Here is a 16,562-nt window from a genome sequence, read left to right on the forward strand (position 1 = left end):
GCCAAAGGTGTGAACTCGAAAGTCTCGACCTGGGTTCTCTCTAGTCGGATGGCTTCTCAGAGGAGAGAATAGGTGAATAGGAAAAGTGACCGTGCTTTGTTGGTGTAGGCTGCCTATGTACCTGTAAGTGGGATCAGGTCAAAACGTAGTTCAAGGCGTATGTAATGCAGTGTGAGGCGCGGAGCCTAGAGAGTTTTTTCAACAAAGGAGGCGGAGCACGGAGGAGTCCTCGGCGACGTCTCAGAACTTCGTGGGATGCATATGATGTACAAGTGATTTTCTGTCAAAAATCGCGGACGCGTCTAGTGTGCTAGACGCGTATGGGATTTTCAATGGAAAACCCTAGGAGCGTGCCTAGGCACTAGTCTCGGCGTTCGATCAGAGAGAGCGACGTCCGAGAGTCCCCGAGAGTGCTTCGGAAACCCTGAGAATGACGGAAACTTGTAGAGAGCCCTTCATGCCAAAGATGACATCAAGAGAAGCAGAGAGGAGAGAGACTATTCAAGAGACTCAATGGGTTGCTTCCCCCTCAATGAGATGGGTATTTATAGCAGTTGGAAGGCCTTAAGAGGCTTGTTTCTCGTCCATGTGGGACTGGGGGGGCGCGCCCCGCCAAGAGGAGGAGCGCAGTGTGCGCGCGGCGCACATAGTGCCCCGCGCGGCGTGCGGCGCGTGGGAAGTCTGGCGCGGCGTGTTTGGCACGGTGCGCGCCTGACTGGCCTTTGGTGGGTCTTAATGGTATTCGTTATATTTGGCCCGCTGGGCCATCGGAGCTCCGGATATCGTGCAAGTCGCGTGAAACATAAAAGTCTCTACTCGAGGAGTATGACTCGACTCGAGGAGCGAGGCCTAACTCGAGGAGAGTGACTCGACTCACAGAGCAAGGCTCCACTCAAGGAGAGTGACTCGGCTCGAGGAGCAAGGCTCGACTCGAGGAGAGTGACTCGACTGGAGGAGCTGAACGTTTCGGCACTAGGACTTGCTAGTGACTCGTGACGGACGGCTTTCCGCTCTTCAAGACCTCCGGCCTGACCATCGGCCCTTTGAGCGTTGTGTCTTCTCGGCGTTCCGGGTTTTCCGAAAATGACAAAGAACAAGGTCACTGTCACAAGTCATATCGAATAGAAATAGTTAAATTAGAAGCTAAGTCAAAACAAGAACGAGACAAGTTTTATGAAAATTGTCTAACGGGTATTTTTGTCTTTTTGGACATAGGACGAAATGAATGTCAATAAATTTTTTGACATTGTCATATGATGATAAATAAACCACTCGGCCATGATAAGATTTTGGGTCTTGACGATTTATTTCATTTCATGGAATTTTACATGAAAATTCTTAATGGGTTTTTCTTATGTTGTCATGAACAAATGAAGAAACATCTAGAAGCTCCTTCTAGAAGCCCTTGACCGTCCAACATAAGGAGAAAAAGAGAGATTATTTTGTGCATTAATGTATGAACATACATGCCAAAAGAAAAAAAAAGGAAATAAATTTCCTCTACATGGAAAGGAAGGGGGCGGCAAACACAAGGCAAGAGAGAAGCAAAAAAAAGAGGAAACAAATCCAAGGACTTGCATAGCAAGGCATTGGCCGTGTGACATAACTGAGAAGGATGGAATACTTGCTCATGAATATGTGATATTCTATAGAAGAAGAAACTACCTTATTAAAGGTAATCCTTCTCCTATAAATAGGGCCCTCATTCTCATTGTTTTCTCATCCCACATAAGTTAGAGATTGAGAGCCTCTCTCTCTAGACATTGTGCCCGTCCTCTCTCTCTCTCTCTAGAACTCTCTTTTCGTTTTTGTTTTGGCACCTTGGTCCACATTTGACCTAGCGTTTGTTTTAGCTCTTCGACTCTAAGACTTGTTCTTGAGTCGTTGTGTTTAAAAGTGCCCACACACTTATTCCTTCTTACCTCGAGTGATTTATGTGATAGAAACTTTTGTGGTTACTCGAGTTCCCGAAGAACGAAGAAAGACGGGCTTAGTGGGGAGAAGAGCAATTCAACATTTCCAAAGGCTTCTCAACGATCAAGCTTCGATTAAGGTTAGTAAACGAGTAATGCTCTTTAATAGTTTTAATTTAATAATATCATGTGCTTGCTCTTTGTCCAGGTTAGTAAAATTGTTTAAGTTTTTTAAAAGAAATTTTTTATTTTCCGCCGTTTGCTCAAAGCGTTAAATCTTTTCTTAACCCTAGATCAATTCCAACAAACATGCCACAATCCCCACTACAAAATTGGTTGCAAAAGTAGTAGTTAGATTGAAGTAACTCATGATCGCAGACTATTAATAGTGTAATAGGGTTTCATTACCCGTTACGTTGTTGTAGCATGAAAGTCTCGTACACGACGTCGAAAGGCAGTGAGCTATGATATTTCTCGGTGAGAACATTCCAAACCCGTTTACATAGTATGATTAGAATCAGCTCCGCCATCTGATCGATCAAATCGTATCTCCGGGTCCTCAACGAGTCGTAAATTGTGACAGACCTCTCAAGGATGGAAATCACAACAAGGACCAATGATTGCCTTGTACATGGACGGGAATATATATAGTCTCAGCAACGGCCTTTTTGCTCTATTATGGGGTCTCTCAGCAAGGATTAACTAAATCAACGAATGTCACCCAGTCCAGTCGTAATCATCCTTGTCTTCGAGTTGATCCCACTCTTCGTATGCTTTTTTGACTACCTGACAAAAGTGAGTGTTCGTAGTTTTGTATTTATGCTTCATCAGTCTTGCCTTTTTCCTCAGGTAGTAGAAAGCCACATTCAAGTGCTGCACAAGGACGTAAGTAACAAAAACAACTTCATTAATTAGTTATTCAGAGGTAACTAAAACGGTTTTTTTAGTTATTCATAGGTAACTAAAAGTATTTAATTAGTTATTCATAGGTAACTAAACTGTTTGTTTAGTTCCTCAAAGGTAACTAAAACTGTTTGTTTAATTATTCATATTAACTAAAACTATTTCATTAGTTATTCATAGGTAACTAAAACTATTTAATTAGTTATTCATATGTAACTAATTGTTTGTTTAGTTACTCATAGGTAACTAAAAAATTCTATACATTTATGTAAATCACTTACAGAACCACTTAGTCACGCTGCCGATGTCCAAATCTTGTAGAACCATGTCTTCTGTGCAATGACCTTCACACAAAAATCGAACGACTTTGGTCCTAATTCTTCTTCAAATTTGTTGTACATAAGGTCATCGTCAATAATCCTCTTTAACAAATATTATTAATGGTAACATAAATTTACAACCAATATTCATCCTCAAACATAAAAAAAAGACTTGCTTCTTTAATCCTTTCAAAATCCAATCCTGCATGAGTGCCACATCGCCATCGTTCTGGGGCGCGAAAGGGTTCGCCAGTGGATCTTTAATGGTTTGGGAAGCTCTCTTGTGAACTTTGAGTAGATATTTGGCTCCATTGTTGGAGTAAAGAGTATTGGAGAATGTCTTACACTTGTTTGTCTTTCCGAGGAGTCATAGGGAAATCCCCCGGTCGGAGGTCACCTTAGACGTCTCTCAATCCACTTTTTAAGAGCTTTCGGGTAGAGTGAAATTATATTCAGAGCCCAACAACAAATAGTTGCCCTCAAGGAAAGACTCAACCCCTCCATAAGAATATGACTGAGGTGAGCGAAGAGCTCCTACTGTGGTAGATATGCCATCACTGTCATCGTCGTTGTCTGAGTCCAACGCTTCTTCGAGACCTTTTCCACCACCACCACCGGGAACCACATTTTCAGTTGTTTTATCTTCTTTTTTCTTGCACGGTCCATCATCGGTGTCTATCTTGCGGGCTTTTTTGTCATTGCCTCTATTTTTGTCATCTTCATCATCATCTTTTTTTTATGCAATCTTCTCAGCACTTCGTCCCCACCTCCTATTTTTCTGCTTGTTTATCTTCCTCTTTCTCATGTTCTTTATCTTGTGCTTCCTCTTCTTCTTTCTTTCCGTCTTTTTCTTCCTCTGTTTCTTCTTCTTTCTCTTCACCTGCTTCTTCCTCTTTCTCTTATTTACCTGTTTCTTCCTCTTTCTCCTCTTTCTCTATTTCTTCTTCTTCTTCCTCTTTCTCTTTCTCTTCTACTATCTCTTCTTTCTCATCTTTCTCTTTCTCTTTCTCTTCTACTATCTCTTCTTTCTCATCTTTCTCTTTCTCTTTCTCTTGGTCATGTTCTTGTTCCTCTTCTATCTTTGTTTCTTGTTCCTCTTCTTTCTCTTCTTGCTCTTCTTTCTCTTTCTCTTCTCCTTTGATTGTTGTTTAATAACAAACCCCTCACTTTTCCCTCTCTCCTCTGACAGCTTTTCTGCCTGGTCCTCCAAAAGCTTTTGCTTCGCAACCTTTTGTGCCAGGAAGATGTTCAACGTTTGCATGACATACTTCATGTCCTCTGAAATCCTTCTCATTTCTCGATGAAGACCAATGAACTCGGTATGCATATAACTAAACACTTTCTCCAAATTTCCTAATCTCTCCTAAAATAAAGGAACATAAGTCTTTGAATTAGTTACAAACACGTAACTAATATATACACATTTGTTACATAGTAGTAATTAAAATCTGTGAATTAGTTACAAACATGTAACTAGGATCTATGAATTAGTTACAAACATGTAACTAAAATATATTTATTAGTTACGTAGTTGTAACTACATTCTGTAAATTAGTTACAAATACGTAACTACATGTCTGTAAAAGTAACATGTATATTACTAACATTTATGTAATTAACATGAAATATGTATACGAGTTTTACCTCATGATCAGCAGATGAGTTTTCCTCCTCGTAGGCAAACATTGTCAATTTCGTTGGAGTACAAACAATAGTAGGGATGGGCTGAGAGGGGGGCTCTATGAATGTCACTGCCAATGGCTCTAAAATCTACTTAGGAAACATAAAAAAAACAAGTACTTAGGATATGTGTGTCTAGCAAAAAATATTTTGCAATGTAAAAAGAAGTACCTCTTGTAACCGAATGGATTGTATTGCAGATTCGGATACTCTGAAGGAAGATGACCATCGCAGAATCAACGATCTCGCATCGTCAATAGAGTGCATAATCACATAGACTCCAATTTGGATATGCACTCGTACGCCTATACCTACAAAGGCAGTAGAAAGACGCTTTTAAATGGACCTTCTTGGTCTTCGATGGACTACTTGGGCTCTTTGTTTTTTCATAAAATTCTTCACGGTGACCATGAAGGATCCCATACAACATTTTCCCACGGGAATCCGTTGAATGTGCAAGGATCATCAACCATCTTTATGTATGATTTATTCTTCATGGCAACTGTCCGTTGGTCTGGGAGAAGCACATTGTATAGAAAGTGGAGAAGAAGAAACCAGACATGCTTCTCATCGTCCTTCCAGTCCTTGGTGTCCTTTGATAAGTGTTGCAATGTTCCCCCGAATGGCAAGTGCCCCTTTCTCGAACGTTTCAGCAAAAAAGCCCCCGGGTACAATCTCGTCATATTCGTTGGCTTTATAAGTAATCTATCATCTGATTTGGGAACTCCTCGAAGTAACCCATCCTCGACATAAGGATACTGAGGATCTTAGAAGAGCGGGTTATCGAAAGCATATCCAGAAAATGCCCAAAGCACTTCTCTCTGAACAGGTCTGATTCTTGCTTCGACATCACAACTTCTTCTTAGAACGACATGACGTTTCCATGATAATTAAAGTTGAACTGGTTGAGATAATCCTCTGAAACGTATCGAGTCCAACCCTATACATAAAAAGCAGTAAGATAACTAAATTAGTTACATTTTACAGGATTCAGTTACATAGTTATCACATACTTTGATCTAAATTTGTCACTAATAAATAAATATAATTTACATATTGGTAACTAAATTCTGTGTTTTAGTTACATGTTTGTAACTAAAATCTGTGCTCTTGTTGTTGTCAATGGTGCCCACAAGAAGAGTTGTAGTCTTTATTTTGTACATTTGATGTAATAAAGTCTCACGAAGACTCTTGCTTGTAATTTCTTATTCATTAGTAAAAGTTGAAACGTTCATTCATTCCTCCTTGTCTGTTTGAAGCTTTATGATAAAACATTAGTCTTTAGTCCATAAACAAACTAAACAACTTACGAAGAGACAAATGTAGATTTGCATGAACAAACTCTTCGTAGTTTGCTTAAAACGATACATTCGCAATCTAAGGGTCAAAGGACTATTGACCTTAGTATGATTGTTAGGAGAATCTATGATGTCTAGTTATGGGGCATTGAGAGTTGGAGACTCTATAGTTCTTCTAGGTATCTTCCGAAGGTACTGAATTGACCAGTGCACTTCTAGAGACAAAATAAGAACAAACCATTTAACCTCTTATGTCTCGAAGTCACTACGTATGAATTGCATCGTGCTTACCTTAATCATGAAATGAGACATGCCATTTCACAGCTTAAGTATTCTCATTTGAGAAAGTCAGAGTTCGGACTCACTATGTGATTCCGAACATGGCCTATTGGTGAAGTACTAAGTTGTGAGAATGTCATGTGTAACTGATGTGAACCTCGCTGCCTTTGCGATGAACGAAGCTCAAATCGTTACGGAACTACGTGGGTTGCCTCAATAAGTCTTTGCTTCAATTTGGATGAAGGTTTGCGGTTTTGTTGTTGTAAGGAATTTTTGGTGGTTTTTGGATAGGTTAAAAGGAAGTGTCGGTTTGGTGTTTTGGGTGGAGTGATAATCGCCACAATAGTTTGTAATTTGAACTATTGATAAGATTGAGGGGGGAATGAAAGACGCCACAATAGTCTATGGAATGAAACTATTGATAAGTCTAGAACTCGAAGAACGCCACAAAGTTATTTGCCTTGATAAGTTCAACGATTTAGAACCTAAGAAATTAGAGAGTATTTTCTCACAAAGTGTTTCAGAAATGTTCATTCATAATCTATCCATTACAAAATAGGTGCTCATGATTTATAGATTCATCAAGAGACTTTTCATAATCCAAAAACTGAATATTAATGCATAAATTAAATCTACTTAAACACAATAATAAAAGATATAATTAAATTAATCGAGAAGAACACAAAACGTCATTTTGAAAGCCCAAACGTCCGAATACGGCTTAAATCCCGAGACCCCACGTTGTGGGTCTTGTTTACTAGTTCGATTTCACTCAGAAAACACTACTCTTTTGTCCGTTTCGGTGATCTCAACATTCTTGAAACTATAGCCCACTTTGCCCTGCATCATTCTCCCCGTGTTTGACAGAATTCGTCCTCGAATTTGATGCATTCTTAGGTGGTGCGAATGAAGAATGACAATCTTGATGAACTCCAAAATACTCAATTCAACCTCAAATAAATAAGACACGGCAACGAAAATTGTATCACCTCCATCGGATTGATTGATAATTGGAGAAAGAGATATCTTCGTGTCTTCCTCGTCTTTGTCAAAGATTAGCTCATCGAAGATCGGATAGTTAAATATTGGCTCTTTGATGTTATATTTTTGGAAAATCGATTCGTCGTTGAATTCCTCGTCATGGAGTTCCTCGTCGTATATTGGATCACCCAATGGCTCAAAAAAATGTTCTTCATCTTCAGCGTCGTCATTGAACACGTATGACATGGGGTGGTCTTCAATGAACCCAGCAAAAAGTTGCATGATTCACGATCGTCTTCGGCTCTGATACCAAATGATGTGAACCTTGCTGCCTTTGCGATGAACGAAGCTCAAATCGTTGCGGAACTACGTGGGTTGCCTCAATAAGTCTTTGCTTCAATTTGGATGAAGGTTTGCGGTTTTGTTGTTGTAGGGAATTTTTGGTAGTTTTTGGATAGGTTAAAAGGAAGTGTCGGTTTGGTGTTTTGGGTGGAGTAATAATCGCCACAATAGTTTGTAATTTGAACTATTGATAAGATTGAGGGGGGAATGAAAGACGCCACAATAGTCTATGGAATGAAACTATTGATAAGTCTAGAACTCGAAGAACGCCACAAAGTTATTTGCCTTGATAAGTTCAACAATTTAGAACCTAAGAAATTAGAGAGTATTTTCTCACAAAGTGTTTCAGAAATGTTCATTCATAATCTATCCATTACAAAATAGGTGCTCATGATTTATAGATTCATCAAGAGACTTTTCATAATCCAAAAACGGAATATTAATGCATAAATTAAATCTACTTAAACACAATAATAAAAGCTATAATTAAATTAATCGAGAAGAACACAAAACGTCATTTTGAAAGCCTAAACGTCCGAATTCGGCTTAAATCCCGAGACCCCACTTTGTGGGTCTTGTTTACTAGGTCGATTTCACTCAGAAAACACTACTCTTTTTTCCGTTTCGGTGATCTCAACATTCTTGAAACTATAGCCCACTTTGCCCTGCATCAGTAACTTTGTGAAGTTCTCATAGATATGGCATTCATGTACAAGATTGCTAAAATGCAATGTATATCACCTCATGCTTTGTTCCTTGGATTGTGAATAAATGAACTGGCCAGTGTCCAAATTGAGTCCTGACTCTTTTGGATGAAACAATGTGACTTGTTAGCTCCTCGTCAATACATTGTTTCTAACTTATTCACAAGCGACAAAGAAGTTAAGGAAATAACAGCTAGAAGGGTAAAATGGTAATTTCGTAAATCCCGACTCTCTGATGACATTCATGAAGGGTAAACATAGATACTATTCAGTGGATCCGCTCATCATAATTAGGTTCAATTCTTGAGTAGAAAATAAATTCATTTGAACCGAGAGATTTTCAGTGTCAACTCTTTAGTGGAGTCAGTTGGCATTAAGCTAAACTTGGAAAAGGTTTGTGAACTTTTGAGTCCAAGTGTTTAGCTCAAGCTTTGTTCATTTGGATCCATGAGGTCACTGTCACAAATCACATCGAGTAGGTATAGTTAAACTAGAAGCTAAGTCAAAACAAAAATGAGACAAGTGCTTCGAAAATTGTCAAAATGGTATTTTTGTCTTTTGAGACATAGGATGAAATGAATGTCAATAAATTTTTTGACAAGGTCATTTAATGACATATATCACTCGGCCAAAATTAGATTTATTGGGCCTTGTGGATTAATTTCATTTCATAAGAATTTTATTGAAAATTCTTAATGGGCCTTTTTTATGTTGTCATGAACAAATGGAAAAGCTTCTAGAAGCCTTTTCTAGATGACCTTGGGCGCCCAACATACCCAAAGAAAGAGAGAATATTTTGTGCATAAATGTATCAAGATACTTGCCTTAAAGAAAAAGAGGAAACAAATTTCCTATACAAGGCAATAGGAATTTCGTCCAAATGGGTCAAGAGAGAAGAAAATAAAAGAGGAAACAAATCCAAGGATGTGCTTGGATCCTCTTGGCCGTGTGCCTCATGAAAGAAAAGGGGAAATTGGCTCATGAATATGTGATATTCTATAGAAGAGGAAACTACCTTATTGAAGGTGAGACCTCTCCTATAAATAGGACCCTCATTCCACACATTTCATTCATCCAAAGTTTTAGAGATTGAGAGCTTCTCTCTCTAGACTTGGCCGCCTCTCTCCTCTCTCTCTCTATTCAATTTCGTTTTATTGTTTTGGCACCTAGGTCGTCATTTGACCTAGTGTTTAGCTCTTCGACTTCAAGACTCGTTCTTAAGTCGTAGTGTTTAAAAGTGCCCACACACTAATTCCTTTTCTCTCGAGTGATTTAGTGATAGAAACTTTCGTGGTTGCTCAAGTTGCCGAGGAAGGAAGAGAGACGTGCTGCGAGGGGAGACGAACGTTGCAACCTTTTCCAAAAGCTTCTCAACGTTCAAGCTTCTAAAAGGTTAGTAATCTTTTATGCTCATATTAGTTTTTATTTACATGTGCTTGCTCTTTGTCTAGGTTAGTAAAAACTGTTTTACTTGTAAAAGAAATTTTTTAAAATTCCACCGCTTACTGAAGCGTTAAACTTTTTCTTAAACCCTAGATCAATTCCAACACTTGTTACATGTTTGTAACTATACACATAATTAAGTTACATATATGTAACTAAATTACTACGTAACAGCTTCAATCATGGGTACACTTTATTAAGCTATACCAAACCAATTTAAACACCATCAAACTACTCCAAACATCTACCTAAACAAATTCAACTAAATAAAAATACTCATTTGTCACATGTTTGTAACTAATACACGGAATTTACTTACATATATTTGCTTCTAAATTACTACATAACAAATTCAGCCATGGGTGTTCGAAATCAAAGTTCTAGTCACAAACAAATTAGTTAATCATAAAAAGTTAGACTTTATTAATCTATACCAAACGAATTTCAACACCTTTACAACCAATCCAAACATGTTCCCAAACAAATTCAACTAAATGAACTAAACACTTGGAATTGGGATTCTCTGCCTTCAACTAAACTTATAGTCATTCATGTCGCACGGGAATCGAAATATTCACCGTCTCTGGCTCTCAGCCACTTTGCATTGGGGGTTTTCATTGCCGGACTCATTCGCTTTTGACCTAGATGATTCTGCCACGGCCTTCTTGTCTTTGTATGCTTCTTCTCCGGCTTTTTCAGTGGCGACGACCCAACCCTAATACTCCGGCGCGGTGGAGTTTCATCGGGAAGTTAGGATTTTTGATTTTTTTTTTGGGAGTTTGCATGTCCTTTCAAAAGCTTTCTTTTCGTCATTGTACATGCCGATTTGGGTAATCTGTAAATGGTACGAGATTCGGAGAATGGTGGTGGTGGTTGAACTTGAAACTTGCGATTTGGGGTTAGGGTTTCACTGCAGAACACACCCCAAAAAAAAAAGAGAAAGTGGGAGAAAAATGAAAATATAGCGGACAAAATGAAGGTGAAAGGTGGTCTCGGCAGCAGTTTCTTTAAAAGTCGGCTCGATTTGGCATGCTTCGGCGAATAGATGGAGGGAAGCGGTGGAGAAGGAAATGAACAGTCGCGAGAGATTTGATTTATAGGGAACGGTTATGCAATATAAATGAAAAGGGGGATATAATTATGAGGACATATTTGTAAATATACACCTCATATTTAAATTCCTACTCCTAGAATTTTCATATTTCAAAAAATATAGTTATGTGTCTAATGGCACTAATTTACACCTACTTGTGGCAATTTCTAATCCTGGTGATAAAAAAAAAATTAAAATTAAAAAAATAATAATAATATCAAAACTAATCACAAAATCATCGCATCCAGTACATAGGCAATGGAATAGAAATAAAAAAATATTAACGTAACCAATGCGCAACTTAATCCTTTGGAGAACGTGGTACCTAGGATAGCCTAGTGGTAATTTCACACCATCTCATGTGTGGAGGTCGTGGGTTCAATCCTCACCGCAGCAAAGCTGCCCTAAAAAAAATCCTTTGGAGAACTAATTTCCCATAATTATTACTAAGAAGAAAAAAAAACTCACCTGAGTCGAAATTGGCCTTGGGATCAACTTCAAGGGGAATTTTTTTTTTTTTATTTAGGCTTTAGCTGACTATTATAGTTGATTTCGATAACAAAATGCCGCTTTTCTCTTATCTCTCTCCTGATGTTGGCGTTGTTAGCAATATTATAAATAATATTGATAGGAAAATAAAGACACATGCAAGGAAAAATTAAAATATAAACCGGAAATGAAAAGAACAGGAAAATGGCGAGGAAAAAGTCGAGGCCCGTTTGACGGTTTCCTTGAAGCTTTTTATCGCCCTCCCATGGGTGCTGGATTTCGTGAGCGAAAGCCTCCCAGGATACAACGAATACTAAGACGAGCAATGCACCACAAGACTCGGCTTCGGCGAACTAGAACCCGAGCGTCAGAAGCTATCACCGGACTACAAAAAACAAAACAATTTCAAAGCGAGGGAGAGATGAGTGTTGTTATATATGTTCGAATGAGAACTCAGGCCTTGCTTTTATAGGCACAATTGTGAGCAGATTTGAACAAGAAAACGCTCCAGAATAATGGCACTTGAACGCACTTAATGCTCCAGAATAAAGGCACACATGAATACTCGTCAGTTATGAACGTGAGCAGCCTTGGAAGCTCGCTCAAACGTCTCCCTTACGTCTCCTTTACTACAGAATAAAGGCAAGTCGTAATGCATTAAACCCATGCAAACCTTTGCTCCCAAATAAATTAATTCCCAACATAACACAAAAGTTATTTTATAGAATTAAAAGAAATCGTAAGTGAATTTTGCAATAAAAAGTTAAGGATAAGCCCATGGAGCCCAAAGCCCAAGCCCAAGCCCGAGACCGAGACATTCCGAAACCCGAACCCGAGCCCGGCTCGGCTCGGCGGCGGCGCGGGCGTGTGTGTGTGTGTGTGCGCGCGCGAGGGGTTAAGAGATAACCCACCCACACTCTCCTCTCTTGCACTTGCTTGACCACTAAAGAGAGAGGATAGTATATAAACACCACACAACACACTTACCCAACCCATGTGGGACTCTTGCAATTCATTCACTTCATTTACACATAACAAATGTGTTCTTTAAGCATACTTTGAGAATCAACTTCTCATTCATAATAGTAATGATTTTTGCAAATAAATAATCAATCTTATACCCGTCGCAACGAGGAATAAGAATACGCAAGAATTAACAAATTCTGATGAGTAGACCCCACTCAAATATTAGCCAAAAATCATCTATACACTTGTAAATAATGCTCTTTATTTACAATCCTTCCAACAATCCCCCACACGAATGAAATTATGAGACAACAATTATAAAGACACGACACGACTCAAGGTAGTGATAGATTCTACGGTTAATACCAGTATAGGATAGGTAGGTAGAGCCTTTGTACCTTCCCTCGGAAAGATATGTCATCTTTACTGACTACTCAGTAGACACGATGTCCTTGAACTGTTAGTCGTTTTGTATAAACGATAAACATATCTCCCACTGATATCTCCCTGACACAGGTTCAATTCTCATGGTTGTGTTCATTTTGGCCCTGAACATTCGCCTGGTTCTGCAAGAGTTTCTAAAGAATTAAGCCCAATTAATTCTCTTTCGAAGCGGCCCCACTTCTCTCTCACATAGGTGATTCTTTTTATCAAGAGTAATCCCGCATTACTCATTCGAAATCTCAACAATCCGATTTCACAAAATCATTAAAAGCTCTAAGCTTAACCTCGTACGGGAGTCACTGTTTTTAATAGGAATAGGATCAGGGGTTAATCCCACAGTGACCTTACTTAGCCATTGACAGTTAGATTTTCCCTTTGAACCAAGATCTTGGGATCTCCAGTCATCATGGTTGGGTTTCCTTTCCCTTGGCTTTATTTGCCATGGGCTTTAGTCCCATTCCTTTAGATGTCTTCTCTAGTTGGTTCCTATTTAACCCTTTGGTTAGCGGATCCGCAATGTTCTCTTTGGACCTAACATAGTCAATACTTATGACTCCAGACGAGAGAAGTTGTCTAACGGTATTATGTCGTCGACGGATATGTCTAGACTTACCATTATACATCACACTATGTGCTCTACCAATAGCAGATTGGTTATCACAATATACACATATTGCCGGCACGGGTCTAGTCCAATTAGGAATATCTTCTACGAAGTTCCTAAGCCATTCAGCTTCTTCACCACATTTATCCAACGCAACAAACTCAGATTCCATCGTGGATCTAGTGATCACAGTTTGTTTGGAGGATTTCCAAGATATAGCCGCACCTCCCAGAGTGAATACATATCCACTAGTGGCTTTAGAATCTTGAATATCAGATATCCAACACGCATCAGTGTAACCTTCAATGACCTCAGGATATCTTGTATAGTGTAGACCGTAATCACGAGTGAATCGTAGATATCTCAGCACTCTCACGATTGCTTTCCAGTGTTCAGCACTTGGATTACTCATATATCGAGCTAGTCTACTAACGGTTTAGGCCAAATCAGGTCTCGTACAACTCATCAAGTACATGAGACTGCCTATCACTCTCGCATATTCAATTTGGGAGATGCATTCACCTTTATTTTTAGACAAGTGTTGACTAATGTCAATAGGAGTTCTAGAGATTCCAGAATCGTTCTTTCCAAACTTGTCTAGAATTTTATCAACATCGTGTGATTGATCTAAGACAATTCCATTGACCGTACGAGTAATCTTGATCCCTAAAATTACATCAGCAAGTCCTAAATCTTTCATATCGAATCTTGAGTTCAAGATATCTTTCGTGGACTGAACCATGCGATTATTGCTACCCACAATCAGCATATCATCAACATATAAACATAAAATCACATAACCATTATCAGTGACTTTAATATACACACATTTATCACACTAATTGATTTTAAAACCATTTGACATCATCACAGTGTCAAATTTCTCATGTCATTGCTTTGGGGCTTATTTAAGGCCATAAAGCGACTTGACCAATTTACACACTTTCCTTTCATGTCCACGAGCAATACAACCCTCAGGTTGAGTCATATAAATCTCTTCTTCGAGATCTCCATTAAGGAAAGCAGTTTCTACATCCATTTGATGAATTTCTAAATTTCGTAATACAGCAAATGCAATTATCAATCTTATGGATGTTATTCTCGTCACGGGAGAATATGTATCAAAGTAGTCCAACCCTTCTTGTTGTCTATACCCTTTAATTAAAAGTCTTGCTTTGTACTTATCAATAGAACCATCGACTTTCATCTTCCTCGTGAAGATCCACTTAGAACCAAGTGTTTTACTTCCAGGAGGAAGATCAACCTACTCCCAAGTATGGTTTTGCAAGATAGAGTCTATCTCACTCCTTATGGCATCTTTCCATAAATGAGCCTCTAGCATATAGGTCAGAAAATCTGAACGAAATGATTTTTCTACCCTTGCTTGTTTGCTTCGTCTAAGTCCCTCGGACTCTATCTCGTCCTCAGACTCGTCATCATTTTCTTGAGTTATTTCCTCAATATCGTCAAGTAATTGGTTTGATGAACTGGGTACATCTTCCTTAGACTTATAAGGAAACACGTGTTCAAAGAACGAAGCGGTTTTAGATTCCATAATTTAATCTTTGTGTATATCGGGGTTTTTCGAGTCATACACAAGGAATCTATATGCATTACTATGTTGTGCATATCCAATGAAGACACAATCTACAGTTTTTGGTCCTATCTTCATTTTCTTTGGAGGAGGAGCTATTACTTTGGCCAATATTTATAGGAAGGTCTCTTTCCTTTAAATAACTCAGACGGAGACTTATCCTCCTTCTTTCGGGGTATCTTGTTCAAAAGGTAATTTACAGACAAGATTGCTTCCCCCCACATTTCTTGGGGTAACCCAGAACTCAACAATATCGCATTCATCATCTCTTTGAGTGTGCGATTCTTTCATTCGGCAACGCCGTTTGATTGAAGAGAATAAGGAGGAGTGACTTCGTGAATAATACCATGTTGTGCACAAAATGCCCCAAAAGGCTCAATATATTCACCTCCTCGGTCACTTCGGACCTTTTTAATCTTCTTATTAAGTTGATTCTCAACTTCTAATTTGAACATGGTAAATTTCTCAATTGCCTCATCTTTGCTCTTAAGCAAGTAAACGTAACAATATTTTGTATAATCGTAAATAAAAGTCACAAAATATTTATTACCACCTCTTGTTGGCATGAACTTTAAATCACATAAATCGGTATGGATTAAGTCAAGAGATTCGTTACTTCTTTCAACGTTATGGAAAGATGTTCTCGTTAATTTTGCTTCAACACAAATTTCACATTTATGTTTTGAGTCAATATTAAACTTTGGAATGCAATCCAAGTTAATTAACTTTCTCAACGTGTCATAATTCACATGACCTAGTCTACCATGCCATAAATTAGAAGACTCAATCATATAAGCGGAATAATTATTCTTATTAATTTCATTGCCCTTGATGGCAATTACATTCATCTTGAACATCCCATTCTTAATATAGCCTTTGCCCACATACATCCCATTCTTAGATAGTACAACCTTTTGAGACTCTAAAACCATTCTAAACGCATGGTTGCACAGCACAGTTCCAGAGATGAGATTCTTCCTTATATCGGGCACATAGAGCACGTTCGTGAGCTTCAACTCCTTCCCAGATGTCATCTTCAGAAAGACGTCGCATTTTCCCTTGACTTCAGAGGTGGTAGAGTTGCCCATGAACAGCGTCTCTCCATCTTCCATCGACTCAAAGGTAGAGAAAGAGTTTCTATCAGAGCATATGTGGCGGGTTGCTCCAGAATGCAGCCACCATTCCTTGGGGTTCGAGTCCACCATGTTCACCTCGGAAACCACAGCGACGAGGAGTTCATCATCCCCCTCCACGACATTGACCTCCTTCTTCTTCTTTGGCTTCCTACAATCGGTAGCACGGTGACCTTCTTTGTCACAGTTGAAGCATTTGCCAACGAATCTTGGTTGATGCTTCTTCTTCTTGATCGTCCCTCCCTTTGGCCCAAGCTTGTGGGCGGGTTTCTTTCCCCTCGAGCTCTCGCCATGTTCAACGACGTTGGCCTTCTCGGAGTCGGTCTTGAACCTCTTGTCGGAGCCACGGTTTTATCTTCTTCAATTCGGAGACGAA

This window comes from Urtica dioica, chromosome 9, assembly GCF_054948205.1.
Source record: "Urtica dioica subsp. dioica isolate 48M chromosome 9, U.dioica_male_clone48M_v1_H2, whole genome shotgun sequence".
In the NCBI taxonomy this organism is placed as follows: domain Eukaryota; kingdom Viridiplantae; phylum Streptophyta; class Magnoliopsida; order Rosales; family Urticaceae; genus Urtica; species Urtica dioica.